Source organism: Benincasa hispida, chromosome 9 (assembly GCF_027475165.1).
Source record: "Benincasa hispida cultivar pf3 chromosome 9, pf3_genome.v1.1, whole genome shotgun sequence".
Lineage (NCBI taxonomy): Eukaryota > Viridiplantae > Streptophyta > Magnoliopsida > Cucurbitales > Cucurbitaceae > Benincasa > Benincasa hispida.
The window spans coordinates 37188574-37208790 of NC_143486.1; positions in this window are offsets into that span (position 1 = coordinate 37188574).

Genomic DNA, 20217 nt, shown 5'->3' on the forward strand with positions numbered 1-20217 from the left:
GCGATAGGATGTAAGATTGTTTTTCTCTTTTGTGCCAAAGCTGCTCCCATCGCATACCCGATTGCATCGCACATTATTTCGAAAGGAAGTGTCCAGTCAGGTGCAATTAACATGGGTGCGGTAATCAGCGTATTTTTCAAAACTCTTAATACGTTGAGGCAATTGTTGTCAAAATCAAATTTTCTATCGGCCTCCAACAATGCACCCAATGGTCGTGCTATTTTGGAAAATTTTTTGACAAAGCGTCTGTAGAATCCAACATGCCCCAAGAAACTTCGTACAGCCTTCACGCTTGTTGAAGGTGGAAGTTTTTTGATTGCTTCGATTTTTGCTTTATCCATCTCTAACCCATCTCGAGAAACCTTGTACCCCAACACTATGTCCTCCTTTACCATAAAATGGCATTTTCCCAGTTAAGCACCAGATTCCTCTCTTCGCATTTCTTCAGTATTTTCTCAAAGTTGGCTAAACAGACTTCATAAGTGTTCCCATAGATAGAGAAGTCGTCCATAAAGATTTCAATAGAGTCCTCAAGATAGTCTGAAAAGATGGCCATCATGCACCTTTGGAACGTGCTTGGCGCATTGTAGAGGTCTAACGGCATGCAGTGAAAAGCAAAGGTTCCATATGGGCAGGTGAATGTGATCTTGTCTTGGTCTTCTGGAACAATCATAATTTGGTTGTACTCTGCATAACCATCCAGAAAGTAGTAGAAGTCATTTCCTGCTAGACGATCTAGCATTTGATCAATGAATGACAGAGGGAAATGATCTTTTTTTGTGGCTGCATTCAGCTTGGGGTAGTCCATGCAAATGCGCCACCTGGTGACGGTCCTTTGCGGTATTATTTCATTATTTTCATTCGGGACTATTGTCATGCCACCCTTTTTCGGCACACTACAAGGGGCTAACCCACGTGTTATCTATTATAGGATAGATGATGCCCCCATCTAACCATTTAATGATCTCCTTTTTAACGACCTCTTTCATTGTAGGGTTGAGCCTACGCTGATGTTCGATTGTTGCCTTATGGTCTTCTTCAAGACGAATGCGGTGCATACAGTACGCTAGGCTGATTCCTCGAATGTCGGTGAACGTCCAGCCAATTGCTCGCAAATACTTCCTCAGAATGCTCATCAACGCATTCTCCTGGTCTTCGTTAAGTTCCGAGGAAATGATCACTGACAGCTTCTCATTTTGCCCCAAAATGCATACTTTAAATGGGTCGGTAGGGTCTTTAATTTCAATGTCGGTGGTTCTACTAGGGACGGTTGCATTGTTTTTCTTTCTTCTTTTTTTGTCGGCTTTTCTTCTTGGTTTTCGATCATCTTTTCTTCCTTTCTTGTTTTTGTTATGATCGCATTACAGGCAGCAATGGATACACTTGCATCCTCTTCTTCATTTTCTTCATTAAACTTTTCTTCTTCAATCAGGTTCTGGTCGTCATCTGAGTCAGGCAGGTCTTCTTCGTCCAGAAACTTCATGGCATGGATTATGTTGAACTTGAGCTTCTGCCCATTGATGCTCAAAGTGATCTCCTCTTTATGCACATCAATCTGGCCACGACCTTTTGATAAAAATGGTCGCCCCAGAATGATGAGAACATCTTTGTCGGCCTCGTAATCCAAGATGATGAAGTCAGCTGGTAGGATAAATTTTCAATGGTGATCAGCACATCCTTCACCTTTCCCTCTGGATGCACCAGAGATCTATCGGCCAGTTGGAGAGTCACGATCGTGGGTGCAAGTTGCCCCATATTCAGCTGCTTAAAGATTAACGGAGGCATCAAATTGATCCTGGATCCAAGGTCACACAATGTTTGCCCGATGTACAGTCCTCCTAAGGAGCAAGGTATGGTAAAGCTCCCAGGATCGCTCATCTTCGGTGGAATTATTGATTTTGAACTTTGTGTTAATGCCACCATGGCAAACTTACCAGTGCCCCTCTTCTTGGTTACCATCTTCTTTAGAAACTTTGCGTGGGCAGGCATCTCCTCAATTGATTCACTGAATGGAATGTTAATGTGTAATTTTTTTTATCATATTCAGAAAGCGTTGGTACTGTACCTCTTCGTTCTTTTTCTTTTTCAATCTCTGTGGGAAAGGTGGTAATTGCACTCTCACAGTCCTCTTCTCTGTTGGCTTTGAGGTCGACGCAACTTCTGGCTCTATTGCGTCTTTTTCTCCTTCTTCTTGCGCCACCATAAGTTTAGGTTTCGCCGCAATGGGAGCAATCCAGCTAGGCTCCTTTCTTTCTCCCTCCATAGTTTTTCCACTTCGCAATATCACAACCTGACATTGCTCTTTACCTGATCCCTCCGGGTTGCATGGGAGTCCTATTGAACTTGGCAAAGTCCCTTGCGGTCTAGTCTTTATCTCACTTGCAATCTGGCCCATCTGTAACTTTAGGTTGCAGATGGATGTAGCCTGACTTTGAAGCACCATTTCGTTTTTCTCTATATATTGCTTCAATAGGCTCTCCAAGGAAGATGATTGTGGTGGTTGCGAGCTACTGGCTTGATTGCTTGTCTGACCGTTGTTGTGTGGGAAGAATCCAGGTGGCCCTCTTTCTGCTCCGCAGATTGGAAATTCTGCTGCTGATTCTTCTATGCAAAATTGGGGTGGTTCATCCACCCGAGGTTGTAGGTATTCGAAAAGGGATTATTTTTCTCAAAGAAAATAGACTGTGGATTTTTTGGGCATTCTTTCATCGCGTGCCCATCACCACAAGTCGCACATCTTGTGGTGTTTTGACTAATTGCGTTGATTTGCCCATTTTACGGTGTTGGGCTGCTGATCGTTGATGCTTGATTTTATGAAGTGGAAATGTGGATGATATGCGTTGATGAAATTGCGTTGTGTACTCAAGTTTCCCCAGTAGTTTCTCTGACTTTCTTGGTAAGTCCAGAGTCGAACACAGGGACTTGTGAAAACAAACTGCATTGGTAATTTTTATGAAAGCCTTGCAGTAACCGAATAAATAAATTGTGGGTTTGTTGTTTGATTGCGTTGACAAGAAATAAATAAACAAATGCGGCGGAGTTGAGAAAAGGCAGTTGCGTGATAGATGCAATTAGTATGCGATGAACGAGTTGAGAAGATCTTTAGCTAGCATTACTTGGGAATGCGTCAGAATTTGCGATCATGTTACAACCATGCACAGCGAGTCATTTTCCAATGCAAATGCGATGCTCCTAAGTATAAGACGCTTTTGTTGAATGCAAAAGTGTCCATAGAGCTTATCCCTAAGTCTTTGCTCTCGTCCTATGCGATGACGCAAAATGCATAAAAGCAAGGTGACCGCATACAATCATATCCTATCTCTAGGATGCATGCGATACGTTGATAACAAATAGTGCTCATTCCTAAGCTTCTATCTCTTGATTATGCATTCTAATCTAGCTCTTCTGAGCCTAGATTCTAACCTAACCTTCCCAAGTCTAGATCCTGTCCTTAGACTACCCTCCCGAGTATCTCTAATGGACAAATGAAGCATATATAATACAAGATAAACGCATAGCATGAAGATTCCCAATTGTGATAGCTAAATGCTTCTCAACTCATTCAACTGATTTAGCTACTCATGCGTAAATAACAGAGAGTGAATAGATATAGAGAAGTAAATTCCATTTCGACAAATGAGTTTGAGTACAAAATAACAATGGAAGTTATAGGTAGAGAGCCTAGTAGCAATTCCTTGCTGACCGAGGATTTTACATTGCAATCGCTATTCGGTTCTAAAGATGTTCCTGCTTCCGTAGGTGTCGGCCCTCTCCTTGTCCTTGGAGCTTCCAGCGCTCTCTCAAGCTTACCAGAATGATCTGCCGGCACAACCTCCTCCCTTGCATCCGCTTTAAAATGAAAGAAAACTATGAACAAAGACGTGCGAATTGAAGTATAAAATCTCTAACTGCTAAACCCCTTTTCTGAAGAATTCTTCTGGTATTTATAGAACATCCAATGTGAACGGCGGCTTCTCTTTCATGATTGTATAAATGGGACGGCTTTAATTCCTGACTGATACGCCAAATATTTGTCACCGAAAAGCTGAATGTACTTGTGATCATTATCGGTTGTTAACTTAATTCGGATTCGACTGTCATTAGCTTTTGTCCCATTGCGATTAATTAGCCTTTCACCCAGATGCGCCCACCATGTTGCACTGACCACATTGCGGCGATCCTTCTCGGGCGAATGTTTGCGAACACAATCATCGCAAAGCCTTGCGGTGAAGTTGCGCTCGACCAATGATTTTCTATGATCGCAATTCTTGCATTGCGTCAATGCACATTCTGCACAAAAATAAAAATATCAACTGTTCTAATGCGGTGAACGCATGCGACCGCATTATTATGAAATCGATGCATAATGGACATAAATTAACATATTTCATCAATGCAAGCTAACATTGTTTAAGAACTTAGCACTATGATAACGTGCATTTCTGCCCGTTATCACACCCCCAAATTTAAACAATGCTTGTCCTTAAACATAAGCTAAAGATTTCTTTAGCAAATCAACCGCAATGTTCTTTTCCTAGATTTCTCAAGGATACTTCGTTCAATGCCTATATACCAGAATTTCCTTAAGTCTTATTCAAGTCTTTTCTTAAAATATTTCTAAGATCTAGGGACTGCAAGCTTAACCTTCAAAAAGACTTTATTAAATTCCGGAACATCGCATGATTTATTTCAAAAAGAAAATTTTCCACTGGGGTGTCGAATGATTTTATCCTTGCATATTTCTTGTCATTATTATTTTTCTTTTGACCTTACGCTGATCCAAGTGCCTTGACTACGTTTTGGCTTGTCCCCACGGGTGTCATGCAAACATCCAACTACGAGCAATGCATTCTTTCTAAGACTGAACTCATACCTATTTGGCATTGGAGTTGCAGTCATTTATTTATACGTTGATCTTGGTGACTTACTTTCATTTTGGCTTGCCCCCACGTGTGTCATGTGGACATCCAACTACGGGTAAGTGCCTTTCACAACTTAACTCTTATCAACATGGGTTTCCCATTGCGTTGACAGTGGAGTTGTTATTCTAAAAAATCATTTTATTTTTTTTTTCAAAATAGCAAGGTCGAAAATAAATACCTCACCCCTAAATTTAAAATGCGGCAATGTCCTCATTGCCAAAAGATTGAGATAAGTCATGCGATGTTCTTAGAAAGCTTCATAAAAAGAGTTTGAAAGAAAGTTAGCAAACCCTTAACTTCTAGAAATATTTTATGAGGTGACTATTTGAAGATTAAGTTGACTTTAGTATAGACGAAAGAAATAGAAGCATATTTTTCATCATTGAAATCATACTTGGCAAAGAAACATTATATGGTAACCTACTAAATTTATCTATGTCTAATGATTGCGGTGATAAAACTTTGAAAACTAAAATGCAATGTGATAATGCAAAATTTAAATTAAAGATAAGGGAGAATACACACCCAAATTTGCGTTGTCGCCCGCATTATGTATTGATGCATCCATCTTTGCGGTGATCTCTATTCTTTGGATTGCGGTGATGGAGTGAGATAATTTGCTGCTCCGTGTAACATCTCCACAATCCTGTGCCTTAATCATTGTAAAAAACAAAGAGATGGTCAAATGATTTAAAACAAAATAGCAAGTTTTATTTTATTAGAAAAGATAAGTAAGATACAAATAGGTAAATGACAGTAAAAGTGACGAAGGAATAAGAGTTCAAGAATCAAGTAAGGGGTAATCTGGGTTTCTCAGCATTACGGAGGCTGTTTCTGGCTAGAAATCACCTCTGCAATATGCCTTAACTCGCTGTCCATTAACCTTAAATGTTCGGCTGCCATCCTCAGTGATCAGTTCTACCGCACCATATGGGAATATTTCTTTAATAATGAAGGGTCCGGACTAGCGTGATTTTAATTTTTCCGGGAAGAGCCACAGTCTTGAGTTGAAGAGTAAGACCTTTTGCCCGACTTGGAGGTTCTTACCACATATGCGTTTGTCATGCCAGTGCTTGGTGCGTTCCTTATAAATCTTCGCATTTTCATATGCGTTAATCCTTCATTCTTCTAGCTCGACTAGTTGCATTTTTCGCTCTTCTCCTGCTTTCTTCAAATCAAAGTTCAGCTTCTTAACCGTCCACAGTGTCTTATATTCCAGCTCCAAAGGAAAATGACACACCTTACCAAATACCAGCGCATATGGGGACTTACCTATGGGTGTTTTGAATGTGGTCCGGTATGCCCATAATGCATCATCAAGCTTTGTTGCCCAATCTGTTCGTGAAGGCCTTACTACCTTCCTAAATATCAGCTTAATTTCTCGATTGGACACCTCGGCCTGACCATTCATCTACGGATGGTATGCGGTGGCCACTTTGTGGAGAATGTTGTATTTGTGTAGCAGCTCTTTGATATTGTGGTTAACAAAGTGTGATTCTTCATCACTTAGATGGCACGAGGAGTGCCAAAAACGAGTGAAAATATTCTTCTTCAGGAACTGGGAGACTACCGCCGCATCACTTGTGGCACATACTATTGCCTCTACCCACTTGGAGACATAATCGACAGCTAATAAAATATAATGTTTGCCATGCGAAGGAGGGAATGGTCCCATGGAATCAATCCTCCATACGTCGAACAATTCTAGCTCCAAGATAGTGTTCATTGGCATTGCATGTTTCAATGAAATGTTACCTGTGCATTGGCACCGATCACACTTCATTGCGTAGTCAGCTGCATCCTTGAATAATGTAGGTCAAAAGAATCCACTCTGCAAAACTTTGACTGCGGTGCGCTGCCCTCCAAAGTGCCCACCATATGGTGAGTCATGGCATTACGATAATATGCGTTGTTGAGCAGCATTTGGTATGCATAATCGAAAAATCTGGTCTGCACCTCTTTTATACAGATTCGGCTCATCCCAATAATAATGTTTGCATTCCTTTTTTAGCTTCTTCTATTGGTGGTAGGTGTAATCTTCGGGAAATTTCTCACAAACCAAATAATTGACTATATCTGCATACCAGGGCGATTCTTCTATATGGAATAGTTGCTCATCCGGAAAGGCGACACTCACCTCAGACTCATTGCGGTCAACATCAGGATTTTCCAGTCTAGACAAGTGATCTGCAACTTGATTCTTTGTCCCCTTCCAGTCAATTATTTCTATATCAAATTCTTGAAAGAGGAGAACCCATCTGATCAACCTTGGCTTTGCATCCTTCTTTGTCATTAAGTATTTGATCGCTAAGTGATCAGTATGGATGAGTACCTTTGTTCCCAACAGATATGCCCGAAATCTTTCCAACACAAAAATTATCGCCAAGAGTTCTTTCTCTGTGGTGGTATAATTTGTCTGAGCAGGGTTTAATGTTTTACTCACATATGCGATGGGATGCAAGATTGTTTTTCTCTTTTGCACTAAAGTTGCCCCCACCACATACCCGCTTGCATCACACATTATTTCAAATGGAAGTGTCCAGTCCGGTGCAATCAATATGGGTATGGTAATCAGCGCATTCTTTAAAACTCGAAATGCGTTGAGGCAATTGTTGTCAAACTCAAATTTTCTGTCAGTCTCTGACAACGCACTTAGTGGTCGTGCTATTTTAGAAAAGTCTTTGACAAATCGTCTGTAGAATCCAGCGTGCCCCATGAAGCTTCGTATAGCCATCACACTAGTTGGAGGTGGAAGTTTTTCAATTGCTTCGATCTTTGCTTTGTCCACCTCCAACCCATCTCGGGAGACCTTTTGTCCCAACACTATGCCCTCCTTCACCATGAAATGAAATTTTTCCAATTAAGCACCAGATTTGTCTGTTTGCATCTTTTCAGTATCTTCTCCAAACTGGCTAGGTAGACTTCATAAGTGTTCCTATAAACAGGGAAGTCATCCATATATATTTCCACAGAGTTCTTGAGATAATCTGAAAAGATGGCCATCATGCACCTTTGGAACGTATTTGGCACATTGCAGAGGCCAAACGACGTGTGGTGAAAAGAAAATGTCCCATATGGGTAGGTGAATGCAGTCTTGTCTTGATCTTCTGGAGTTATCATAATTTGGTTGTATCCGGCATAACCATCCAGGAAGCAGTAAAAATCATTTCCAGCTAGACGGTCTAACATTTGATCAATGAATGACAGAGGGAAATGATCTTTCTTTGTGGCCGCATTCAGCTTGCGATAGTCCATGCAAATGCGCCATCTAGTGATGGTCCTTTGCGGTATTAATTCATTTTTTCATTCGGGACTACTGTCATGTCACCCTTCTTCAGCACACACTACACGGGTCTGACCCACGTGCTATTTGTTATAGGATAGATAATGCCTGCATCTATCCATTTAATGATCTTCTACTTGACGACCTCTTTCATCGCAGGATTGAGTCTGCGTTGATGTTCAATTGTTGTTTTGTGGTCATCTTCAAAACGAATGCGGTGCATGCAGTACGCAGAGCTAATTCCTCTAATGTCAGTAAGCGTCCAACCAATTGCTCGCACATGCTTCCTTAGAATGCTCATCAACGCATTCTCCTGGTCTTCGTTGAGCGCAGAGAAAATGATAACTGGTAGCTTCTCATTCTGCCCCAAAAATGTGTACTTTAGATGAGTTGGTAAGGTCTTTAATTCAAGTGTTGGTGGCTCCACTAGGGAAGGTTGCATTTTTTTCTCTCTTCTTTTTCTGTTGGCTCCACTTCTTACTTTGCGATCATTTCTTCTTCCGTGTTTGTTTTTTTTATGATCACATTACAAGCAGCAACAGATGCGCTGGCATCCTCTTTTTCATTCTCTTCATCAAAATTTTCTTCTTCAATTGAATTCTGGTCATCATCTGAATTATATAGGTCTTCTTCATCCGGAAACTTCATGGCACGAATTATGTTAAACTTGAGCTTTTGTCCGTTGAAGCTCAAAGTGATTTCCCCTTTATGCACATCAATTTGAGCACGACCTGTTGATAAAAAAAGGTCGCCCCAGAATGATGGGCACATCCTTGTCGGCCTCGTAGTCCAAAATGATGAAGTCAGTTGGCAGAATAAATTTGCCAATGGTTAATAGCACATCTTTCACCTTTCCTTCTGGATGCACCAAAGATCTATCAGCCAGTTGGAGAGTCACTATTGTGGGCACAAGTTGCCCCACATTTAGTTGTCTAAAGATCGACAGAGGCATCAAATTTATGCTGGCTCCCAGGTCACACAGGGCTTGCCCGATGTATAGTTCTCTATGGAACATGATATAGTGAAGCTCCCAGGATCGCTCATCTTCGGTGGAATTATTGATTTTGAACTTTGCGTTAACGCCATCGTGGCAAATTTTCTAGCTCCCCTCTTCTTAGTTTTAGAAACTTGGCATAGACCGGCATTTCCTCAATCGCTTCACTGAAAGGAATATTAACATGTAATTGCTTTAACATAGATAAGAAGCGTTGGTACTGTACCTCTTCGTTCTTTTTCTTCCTTAGTCTCTGCAGGAAAGAGGGTAACTGAACTTTCACGGTTCTCGTTTCAGTTGGCTTCGAGGTCGAAGCAACCTCCGGTTCTACTGCTTCTTTTTCTCTTTCTTCTTCTTGCGTCATCGTAATCTCAGGTTTAGCCACAATGGAAGTTATTCGACTAAGCTCTTTTTTTTTCTCCCTCCACAGTCTTCCCACTTCGTAATGTCACAACCTAACATTACTCTTTACCTGATCCTCCTGGGTTGCGTGGAAGTTCAGTTGAACTCGGCAAAGCCTCTTGCGGTTTACTCTTCAGCTCACTCATAATCTGGCCCATCTGTAATTCTAAATTGCAGGTGGATGTGACCTGACTTTGAAGCACCGTCTCGTTTTTCTCTATCTATTGCTTCAATAGGCTTTCCAAAGAAGAGAATCGCGGTGGTTGTGAGCTACTTGCTTGATTGCTCGTTTGACCGTTGTTGCGTGGGAAGAATCCTGGTGGCCCTTCTTTCTATGCCACAGGTTGGAAATTCTATTGTTGATTCTTCCAAACAAAATTGGGGTGGTTCCTCCATCCGGGGTTGTAGGTATTCGAAAAGGGATTGTTTTTCACAAAGTATACAGATTATGGATTTTTCGGGCAATCTTCCATCGCATGCCCATCACCGCAAGTCGACACCTTGCAGTGTTTTGACTGATTGTGTTGATTTGCCTAGTTTACGATGTTGGGCTGCTGATCGAAATTCTTTGGATTAAATTCATCATTGCGGTCTTTTGGTTTTGTAGTGAAGCAATAACACCATTATTTGCTTTAGTGTCTTTGAGTCTCAATCTCTGGTCACTCGTTCTCCAATCTTCATGGTTCTTAGAGATGCGATCCAAGATATTTTTCGCCTCATCATATGTTTTATCAAGCAGACCACCACTAGCTGCCGCATTGGCAGCGGTCTGCGAAGCGGGATTCAAACCATGATAGAAAATCTCCATTTGAAGGTAGTCTGGCAATCCATTATGTGGACAGTCCCGGACCAACCTCTTAAACCTTGCCCACGCATCGCTGAGCGATTCGTCCATGTCTTGTTCAAAATTTGTGATAAGTTTCCTTCGTCTGGTATTCTCTATAGGTGGAAAATACTTCTTCATAAACTTTTCCACTACCTGTTCCCAAGAAGTGATCTCTCCTGGCTCAAGAGAATACGCCCATTTCTTAGCCTGATCACAGAGAGAAAATAGGAACAACATTAGTCGAACTTCCTCGGCAAAGATGGTCAGGAGCACAAAAGTATTGTAGATTTCAATAAAGCTTCGGATGTGGGCGTATAGGTCCTCGCCACGCCTTCCTCTGAATTGACCTGCAGTTTGGATCATCTGCAGCATCACTGGCTTCATTTCGAATTTTCTTCTGTCGAGGGCAGGCCTCATGATTCTTGGAGAGAAATCATAGAGGTTTGGCAATGTGTAGTCCTTAATGGGTCTATTGCGATCGTTTGCCAACAGAATTGAATTCGCCATGACATTGTTATCATTTGGTGCTCCATTTCCAGGTTGCTCCGCCATCTCTTCTTTATCTAGTTGTGGTTTCTGTTGGCAGTCTCTCAATCTCCTTCTAAATGTCCTCTCAATCTTCGGGTCGTAATTCTTCAGAGATTGATATTCTGCAAAGAAATCAGAAAAATTACTGTTAGCACTCTATTTTGTCGAAGTCCCCGGCAACGGTGCCAAAAACATGATGCTTGATTTGATGAAGTGGAAATGTGGATGATATGTGTTGATGAAATTGCGTAGTGCACTCAAGTTTCCCCAGTGGAATCCAAGTGTAAATTCCTCTGAGTTTCCTGGTAAGTCCAGGGTCGAACATAGGGACTTGTGAAAACAGATTGCGTTGGTAATTCTTATGAAAGCCTTGCGGTAACCGAATAAATAAATTGTGGATTTGTTGTTTGATTGCGTTGACAAGAAATAAATAAACAAATGCGGCGGAGTTGAGAAAAGGCAGTTTCGTGATAGATGCAATGAGTATGCGATGAACGGGTTGAGAAGATCTTTAGCTAGCGTTACTTGGGAATACGTCAGACTATGCGATCATGTTACAACCATGCACAACGAGTCATTTTCCAATGAAAATGCGATGCTCCTAAGTATAGGACGCATGTGTTGAATGCAAAAGTGTCCATAGAGCTTATCTCTAAGTCTCTACGCTTGTCCTATGCGATGATGCAAAATGCATAAAATCAAGGTGACCACATACAATCATATCCTATCTCTAGGATGCATGCGATGCGTTGATAACAAATAGTGCTCATTCCTAAGCTCCTATCTCTTGATTATACGTTCTAATCTGGCTCTTCCGAGCCTAGTTTCTAACCTGACCTTCCCAAGTCTAGATCCTGTCCTTAGTCTGAATTCTCAATCTCTGATCACTCTCTCTCCAATCTTTGTGGTTTTTAGAGATGCAATCCAAGATAATCTTAGCCTTGTCATACGTTTTGTCTAGCAAACCACCAGCGGTTGCCGCATTGGCAGCAGTCTACAAAGCGGGATTTAAACCATGATAAAAAATTTCCATTTGAAGGCAATCTGGCAAACCATTATGTGGACAGTCCCTGACCAACCTCTTAAACCTCGCCCAGGCATCGCTGAGCGATTCGTCTATGTCTTGTTTAAAATTTGTTATGAATTTCCATCGTCTAGCGTTCTCAATAGGTGGGAAGTATTTCTTCATGAATTTCTCTACGTCCTGTTCCCATGAAGTGATCTCTCCCGGCTCGAAGGAATATGCCCATTTTCTCGCCTGATCACAAAGAGAAAATGGAAACAAAGTTAGTCAAACTTCTTCGGTAGAGATGTTCAGGAACACAAAAGTATTGCAGATTTCAATAAAGCTTCGGAGGTGGGCATGCGGGTCATCGCCACGCCGGCTCCGAATTGTCTTGCAGTCTGGATCATCTGCAGCATCACCAGTTTCATTTCGAATCGGCTTCTGTCGAGGGAAAGCCTCATGATTTGTGGAGAGAAATCATAGAGGTTTGGCGATGCATAGTCCCTAATGGGTCTATTGAGATTGTTAGCCAGAAGGATTGGATTCTCCATGACGTTGTTATCATTTGGTGCTCCGTTTCTAAGCTGCTCCGCCATCTCTTCTTTATTTGACTGTTGTTGTTGGCGGTCTCTTAATCTCCGTCTAAACATTCTCTCAATCTCCGGGTTGTAATTTGCCAGAGATTGAGAGTCTGTAAAGAATTGAGAAAAACTACCGTTAGCACACTATTTTGCCAAAGTCCCCGGCAATGGCGCCAAAAACTTGATGCGTTATTTTATGAAGTGAAATTGTGGATGAATTGCGTTGATGAAAATGCATTGAGCACTCAAGTTTTCTCAGTAGAATCCAAATGTAAATCCCACTGAGTTCCTGGTAAGTCTAGGGTCGAACTCAGAGACTTGTGAAAACAAGTTGCGATGGTAATTTTTATGAAAACTTTGCGGTAACCAAATAAATCAATAGTTGTTGAGGTTGTTGTTTGCGATGATCAAAATAAACAAATGCGGCAGATTTGAGAAAAGTCAGTTGTGTGATAGATGCACTAAGTATGCGGATGAATGGGTTGAGAAGGTCTTTAGCTAGCATTACTTGGGAATGCGTCAGACTATGCGATCATACTACAACTATGCACAGCAAGTCATTTTCCAATGCAAATGCGATGCTCCTAAATCTAGGATGCATGTGTTGAATGCAAAAGTGTCCATAAAGCTTATTCCTAAGTCTCTACTCTTTTTTATGCGATGATGCAAGATGCACAAAGGCAAGGTGACCGCACACAATCATATCCTATCTCTAGGATGCATGCGATGCGTTAATAGCAAACAATGCTTATTCCTAAGCTCTTATCTCTTGATTATGCATTCTAATCAAACTCTCCCGAGCCTAGATTCTGACCTAACCTTCCCAAGCCTAGATCTTGTCCTCAAACTACCTTCCCAAGTATCTCTAATGGACGAAAGAAGCATATATAATATAAGATAATCGCATAGAATGAAGATTACCAGTTGTGTTAGCTAAATGCTTCCCAACCCATTCAGCAGATTTAGCTACTCATGCATAAATAACAGAGAGTGAACAGATATAGAGAAGTAAATTCCATATCGATAAATGAGTTTGAGCACAAAATAACAATGGAAGTTAAAGGTAGAGAGTCTGGTAGCAATTCGTTGCTGACCGAGGCTTTTACACTATCAATCTCTATTCGGTTCAAAAGATATTCATGCTTCCATAAGAGTTGGCCCTCTCTCTGTTCTTGAAGCTTTCGGCATTCTCTCAAGCTTACTGGAATGATCTATCGGCACAACCTCCTCTCTCGTGTCCGCCTTAAAGTAAAAGAAATTCTAAACTATGAACAAAACTTGTGAACTCGTGAGATGGTGAATTTGTGAACTGGTGGAACCCCTTTTCTGAACGATGCCTCTGGTATTTATAGTGCTTCCGGGGTGAAAGGCGGCTTCTCTCAGATGGGATGGCTTTAATTCCCTGACTGATGCACCGAAAAGCTGAATGTACTTGTTATCGTTAGCGGTTGTCAACTTAATTCAGATTCGACCGTCATCAGGTTTCTGTCCCATCGCGATTAATTATGCCTTTCACCCAGATGCGCCCACCAAGTTGTGTCGACCAAGTTGCAGCGATCCTTCTTGAGAAAATGTTTGCGAACACAATCACCATAAAGCCTTGCGGTGATGCTGCGCTCGACTAATGATTTCCTATAATCGCAATTTCTATCTTGCGTCAACGCATATTCTGAATAAAAATACAAAAATCAACTGTTCCTACGCAATGAATGCATGCGACCACAATATTATGAATTTGATGCTTTTTGGACGCAATTTAACATGTTTTATCAATGCAAACCAGCATTGTTAAAGAACTTAGTACTATGATAACATGCATTTCTGCCCGTTATCACTCATCCCGTTTTAAACGTTTTTCTTTCCCTAGGTAGCAGTCAACTCCCCAGAAGATAACTTTGTTGCTGCTCCACCACTCGAAGACAAGAACTCTAGTATCTTAATAGTTTTGGTGGTTGTCTGTAATTACCTATACACATGTTTTATGCATATAGGGACAATGTTAACTAGTTAGGGCTCACAGGACGTTGTTTTATGTACATTCAGTATATGTTAGTTATGTGTGAAACCCTGTTAGTTTGTGACCATTGGTTGTTGATTATTATATACATGTTGTTGTTATTAGGTTTTTTAGATAGGTTAAACAGGCTAGTAGGCAGTAAGTGCCAACAAAAGGGTTGGTAACTACTGCAGTCGTATCTTCTTCTAGGTTAAGAGGATAGTTTGGGAAGGGGTGTGACATAGAGAGCTGGGAACACAGCTACACAATATGGAATTCATTCCTTCCCGTCTTTAGGAGAAGTAGATAAATTTCTCCCTTAATAGCTGATTCTGGGTCTTGAACATTGAGGCCTCAACCTTTCACTGGCCTGAGAGGTGTTAGTTTATAGTTGGACTTAAGTTGTTTGTTCATTAGAGGGATAGATGGTACTTAAAGAGTTAGATGTAACTACATAGGTAAAACAGTAATTTGAGCCAGCTGTAGTTATAAGCGATTTGTGAAGGGTCGACTCACTGTTGATTGGTTATATTCGTGGACACAGTAATGCAAAGAATGCAGCTATAAGTATTTAGTGGAGTTCCCGGTAGTTAATGAATATTGATTAATTTAATTAAAGAGTTTAATTAATTAATCTCATATCATTGGAGCTTCTAATATGTAGGTCCATAAGGTCCCCTTGTTAACTCATAAAAGGAAAAGATGAATGATTTAAATTGTTCAAATAAGTTAATGGAAGGCAATAGAGGATGTTTACAAAGATGAATGGATCAAAGTTATGGATCTCATAATGGAGTCTATGTACTTCAATCCTATTTGGATCTTGTAGATCAATTTGATAAGGATAAAACTTATAGGTTGCAAATGGATCTATAAAAGAAAACGGGATAAGAAAAAGAAAAAATGTGAACGGTGATTGGGATTGGATTGATGATGAAATAGAATCCTGGGTCTCGAACAGTGATTCAATTGATGATAAAGAAAGAGAATTCTTGGTTCAGTTCTCTACCTTAACGACAGAAAAAAGGATTGATCAAATTCTATTGAGTCTGACTCATAGTGATCATTTATCACTGATGGGAAGGTACAAACCTCGAAGCTAGACTTGTGACAAAGGGTTATACCCAAGTTGAAGGAGTTGACTATGAGGAGACTTTGTCACTTGTTGCGATGTTGAAGTCTATTTGGATCCTCCTGTCCATTGCCTTATATTATGGTTATGAGATTTGGAAAACGGACGTCAAGACTGCCTTTCTGAATGATAATCTTGAGGAGACCATTTATATGAAGCAGCCTAAGGGATTCATAACCCAACGTCAAGAGCAAAAGGTTTGCAAGCTTAATCGGTCTATCTATAGAGTGAAGCAAGCTTCTCAATCTTGGAATATAAGATTTTATACTTGTTCGGGATAAAATCAATGTCGTTAACCCAAGACAAATGAAATTTATAATGCTCAAACAATAAATAAAACTAATACGTAGAGGTCGATCCATAAGGAACCTCTATTAATTGGCAATATTTGACTTTTGAATTCCAAATTGTAACAAAATTGGGGGGGGAGGGTTGTTGGTTTTTAAAAAAACTAAAACCAAAGCAAAAGAAATTATAACAAGAATTGTAATACAAACTTTTTTCTTTATATAGTAAAGATTTGATAGAGAAAGATTCCTAGAAAATCTTTGTTAACTAGGTTTTATTCATCATTAATCTTGAATAATTACATGAAAATTCAACATTCCATAATCCAATAGGGTAAAAGCCCTAAAGATCTGATTAGCTAATTAACACGTACCATACCAATTAGCCCTAATCTAAGTAAAAAAACACTTCAATTCAACAAATTCATGTTCTTTTCTTAGATTGTTTTAGAAACTAGGGTTCTTGTGATTATGACATTCAAGAAACATATTAGAGTAAATTTCAAGAACAATTTGATTGAATGCTCTAAATAAAGAAATTCAAGAATTAATTTCGGAAAGAAAGTCCTAATTAAAACAAGAAATCTTAATTTTTGCAACCTATCTTACTATTATGCAATAGTGCGAAGTAAGATTTGCATACAAGAAATTAGAATCAAGGTGTCAACTACTTGCCATTAATTTCTATTCAAATTCAACACAAGAAAATTCAAGAATGCAGAAAATTCAAGAAAATTACACAAAAAATCTCAAGAAATTAAACATAGATTAAAGATTTCCCAAGAAAACTACTTACCTAGCCATAAATTGGAGAAATCTTCAAAGAATCCATTGAAGAATTGATACAAAGTATGATGAAATTCACAAAAAGACTCGTGAATTTTACAAGAAATCCCTCAAGAAAAAATAATTTCGTGGATTTTTCTCTCTAAGTTCGTTCTAAATTTTCCTCTCTATCAGAAAATATGATTTTTTTTTCTTCTGAATTCTGAAAAACTGAAGGATCATATCAGATGAGCTTCGCAGCATTGTGACTCTACGATGACGCTCACTCCAACGCTTGGTCGCACAAAGGCGCGTGCACGCTTTTTATTTTTTTCGTGAATGTCTGGAGCATTGCGACGTTGCCCTGTTTTGCAACATTTTGATGCATTCTGTCTTACAGCGTTGAGCTAGCATTAGACCATGTTATAGTGAGAGCGTTGCGACGCTCCGAGTGGTGTTAAAGCATGTTGAATTGGTTTAATTGGGGGGTAGAATGGTAATTTACCAACTTCTTTTATTCTTAGTTGATTTGTTTGCCTAATTTGACTCCTTTTAGCTTGAAACTTCTTGTAATGAATCCAAAGGTGTTGGGATTGGATTTTGCCTATAAAATAGATGTTTTAAGCAAACAAATAATATAAAACTGAGGGATTTAAAAATAAGAAAATAGCTCTTTTCAAGACCCATCAAAATACCCCCAACTTAGCACTTGGTCGTCCTGAGCAAGTTAAAAACTAGAAATATGCATTCATTCAAGCAAAATGTGAATTTGTTATTGTTTATTGAGACTATTCAAAACTTTCATTCTCTTATTCGAATTGTTCATATGCTCAATTGTCTTACACAAAAATTTGATTCTCATCACTTTTCTCAACAATCAAGGAAGTAATGATACAAAAAAGAATTTAGAAAATTAAAATTTTGCTAACAAAGAGTTGAAACTTATTTTTTAAGAGAAAATGTATTTTTCTTGCAAAGTCATAAAAGAAAAGACTACAAAGATTTAGTTTATTTAAAGGCCAAAACTAGTGAAAAGGTGATATCTAACTCTCAATTTCTTTACGCCCTACACTGGCCTAGTTATCGGTCTAAGATACACCTAAATTGCATTAGAGAGAGGCACTTCTAACGCAAGGGTGCCTTTAAAACTCTCACACACAAAACTTAATTGACATTTCTTTTACCTAGAGGGATAGTTTTCACACTCACACCGCTAGGAACCTATCATTCTTTTCTAGCGAGCCCTAACAAAACACGATAAAGGTAGCTCTTTTCACCTCTATCCAAGCGCGCACACACACATTAATGAAAGTCATGTTATTTGGAAAAATTGCTTTAATTAACTTTTTTATATTAGCAACTTTTTCTTTCTTTCCGTCTTTTATTAGAACGCCCTATTTTATCCTTTTTGTCTAGACTTGCTACTCTAACAAGATGGTTGTTCTTAGACCAAAAGTTGTCCTATCGGGGTGACAAAGAAAATTAAGTAGACATTACATTTCTAAAAGTTTTAAGATTTTAAATAAATCTAAATGCTAAGTATTCAATTTTTTTATGAAATTAAAAGGAAAAGCATTTTTTTGGAAAAATGGTTACAAAATTTTGTTATAAAATTTTAAAAGGTCTAAAATTCCATTTGTATCTTTACTAAAAAGAGTGTGTAATCAAAATTTCATTGATAATAAAGAAATGATTGTGTAAATAAAATGATGTATAAAACAAAATGAATGAGATTTGTTTATTGTGTATTTTCATGCATTCAATCAATCATGCATTTATTCACTTGTAGCAAAATGATTAAAGAGTCAAAGAATAATCTTTTGGAGCATTAAGAATTCAATAGTTATGTTCTCAGAGAATCAAAGTTATGCTATCAAAATGTATCAGAGCCTCAAATATATCAAGATATGTCAATTCAGAGTCACAAAATCTAATCAAGGTATCAAAATATCAAAATGATAAAATCTAAATCTAAATCTAAATCTAACTTGAGCTAAGATGCTCAAGGGTTCCAGACATGCATCATTATATATTAGATGCTCAAGGCTCATTTTTCTAAACCTAAAAAATTTAATAAAAAATGTTAAAAAGATGCAATGTTTTCCACCCCCAACTTAAAGATTGAACATTGTCCTCAATGTTTAAAATATGCAAATGAGTTCAAGAACAAAAAGTAAGGAATGTAGAGAGAAACTTCCTTGGTTTTTAGGATTGCTCATTCTTTCGCTTGTGAGAAATTCTTTGTTTTTGTTTTTCTTTGAGTTTTCCTTTTATTTTGGATTTTCCTTTTTCTTCTTGAGATGACCTACAAAGAAAAGGAATAATCAATTATTCTTTTATTTGAAATGCAAAAAGAAGAAAAAAATGGAGAAAAAAGGGAGAAAGAAATGCAAAATGAAAAGAAAAAGAAAATTTGTCCTGTTGTTGCAAATTTTTACTGTCACTTGCTCAACGTTAGTGAAGAAGGGGATCACTTGGATGAGAGATTATTCAAACGCAAGTCCAACTGAACTTGGTTTACATGCCCTTTGTTGTAAACTTTAAGCCTGTGCCCGTTCACCTTGAAAGTTTTCCTGTTTCAAGACTTTTAATTTCAACTCCACCATAAGAGAAAACATTAGTAATTTCAACAGGACCTAACCATTTGAACTTAAGTTTTTCAAGCATCAATTGTACTTTGGAATTGTAAAGCAATACTTTTTGTCCTATTTTGAAGTCCTTTCTTATAAAACCTTTATCATGAGCAAATTTGGTTTTCTTTTTATAAATCTTGGAGTTTTCATAAGCATTACATCTCAATTCTTCTAATTTTTGCAATTCTAGAAATCTTTCCTCTCCAGCTTGAGCTAGATTCAAATTACATTGTTTTACCACCCAATATGCCTTGTGTTCGACCTCTACGGGAAGATGGCATGTTTTGCCATATACAATTCTATACGGGTTTGATCCTATAGATGTCTTAAAAATGGTTCAATAAGCCCAAAGTGCATCATTAAGACGGGAGCTCCAATCTATTCTTTTTAAGTTGACCGTCTTTTCTAAAATTCTTTTCACTTCTCTATAGGAAATTTCTACTTGGCCATTTGTTTGAGGATGATATGGGGTTGCAACTCGATGGTGTACTCCGTATTTCTTCAATAATACCTTTATAGCTCTATTGCAAAAATGTGTTCCCTAGTCACTTATAATTGCTCTAGGAATCTCAAATCTACAAAATATGTTATTTTTGAGAAATTTTGAAATAATAGAAGAATCATTTGTTCTAGTGGGGATTGCCTCAACACACTTGGAAACCTAATCTACCTCAAGCAAAATGTACAGATAGCCAAACGAAGAAGGGAATGTACCCATGAAATCTAAACCCCAAACATAAAATATTTCTCATACAAGAATGGAATTAAGTGGCATTTCGTTTCTTTTTTACAAAGATCAAAATTTTTTAGATTTATCACAAGATTTTCAATATACATAAGACTTGGTGAACAAAGAATTCCA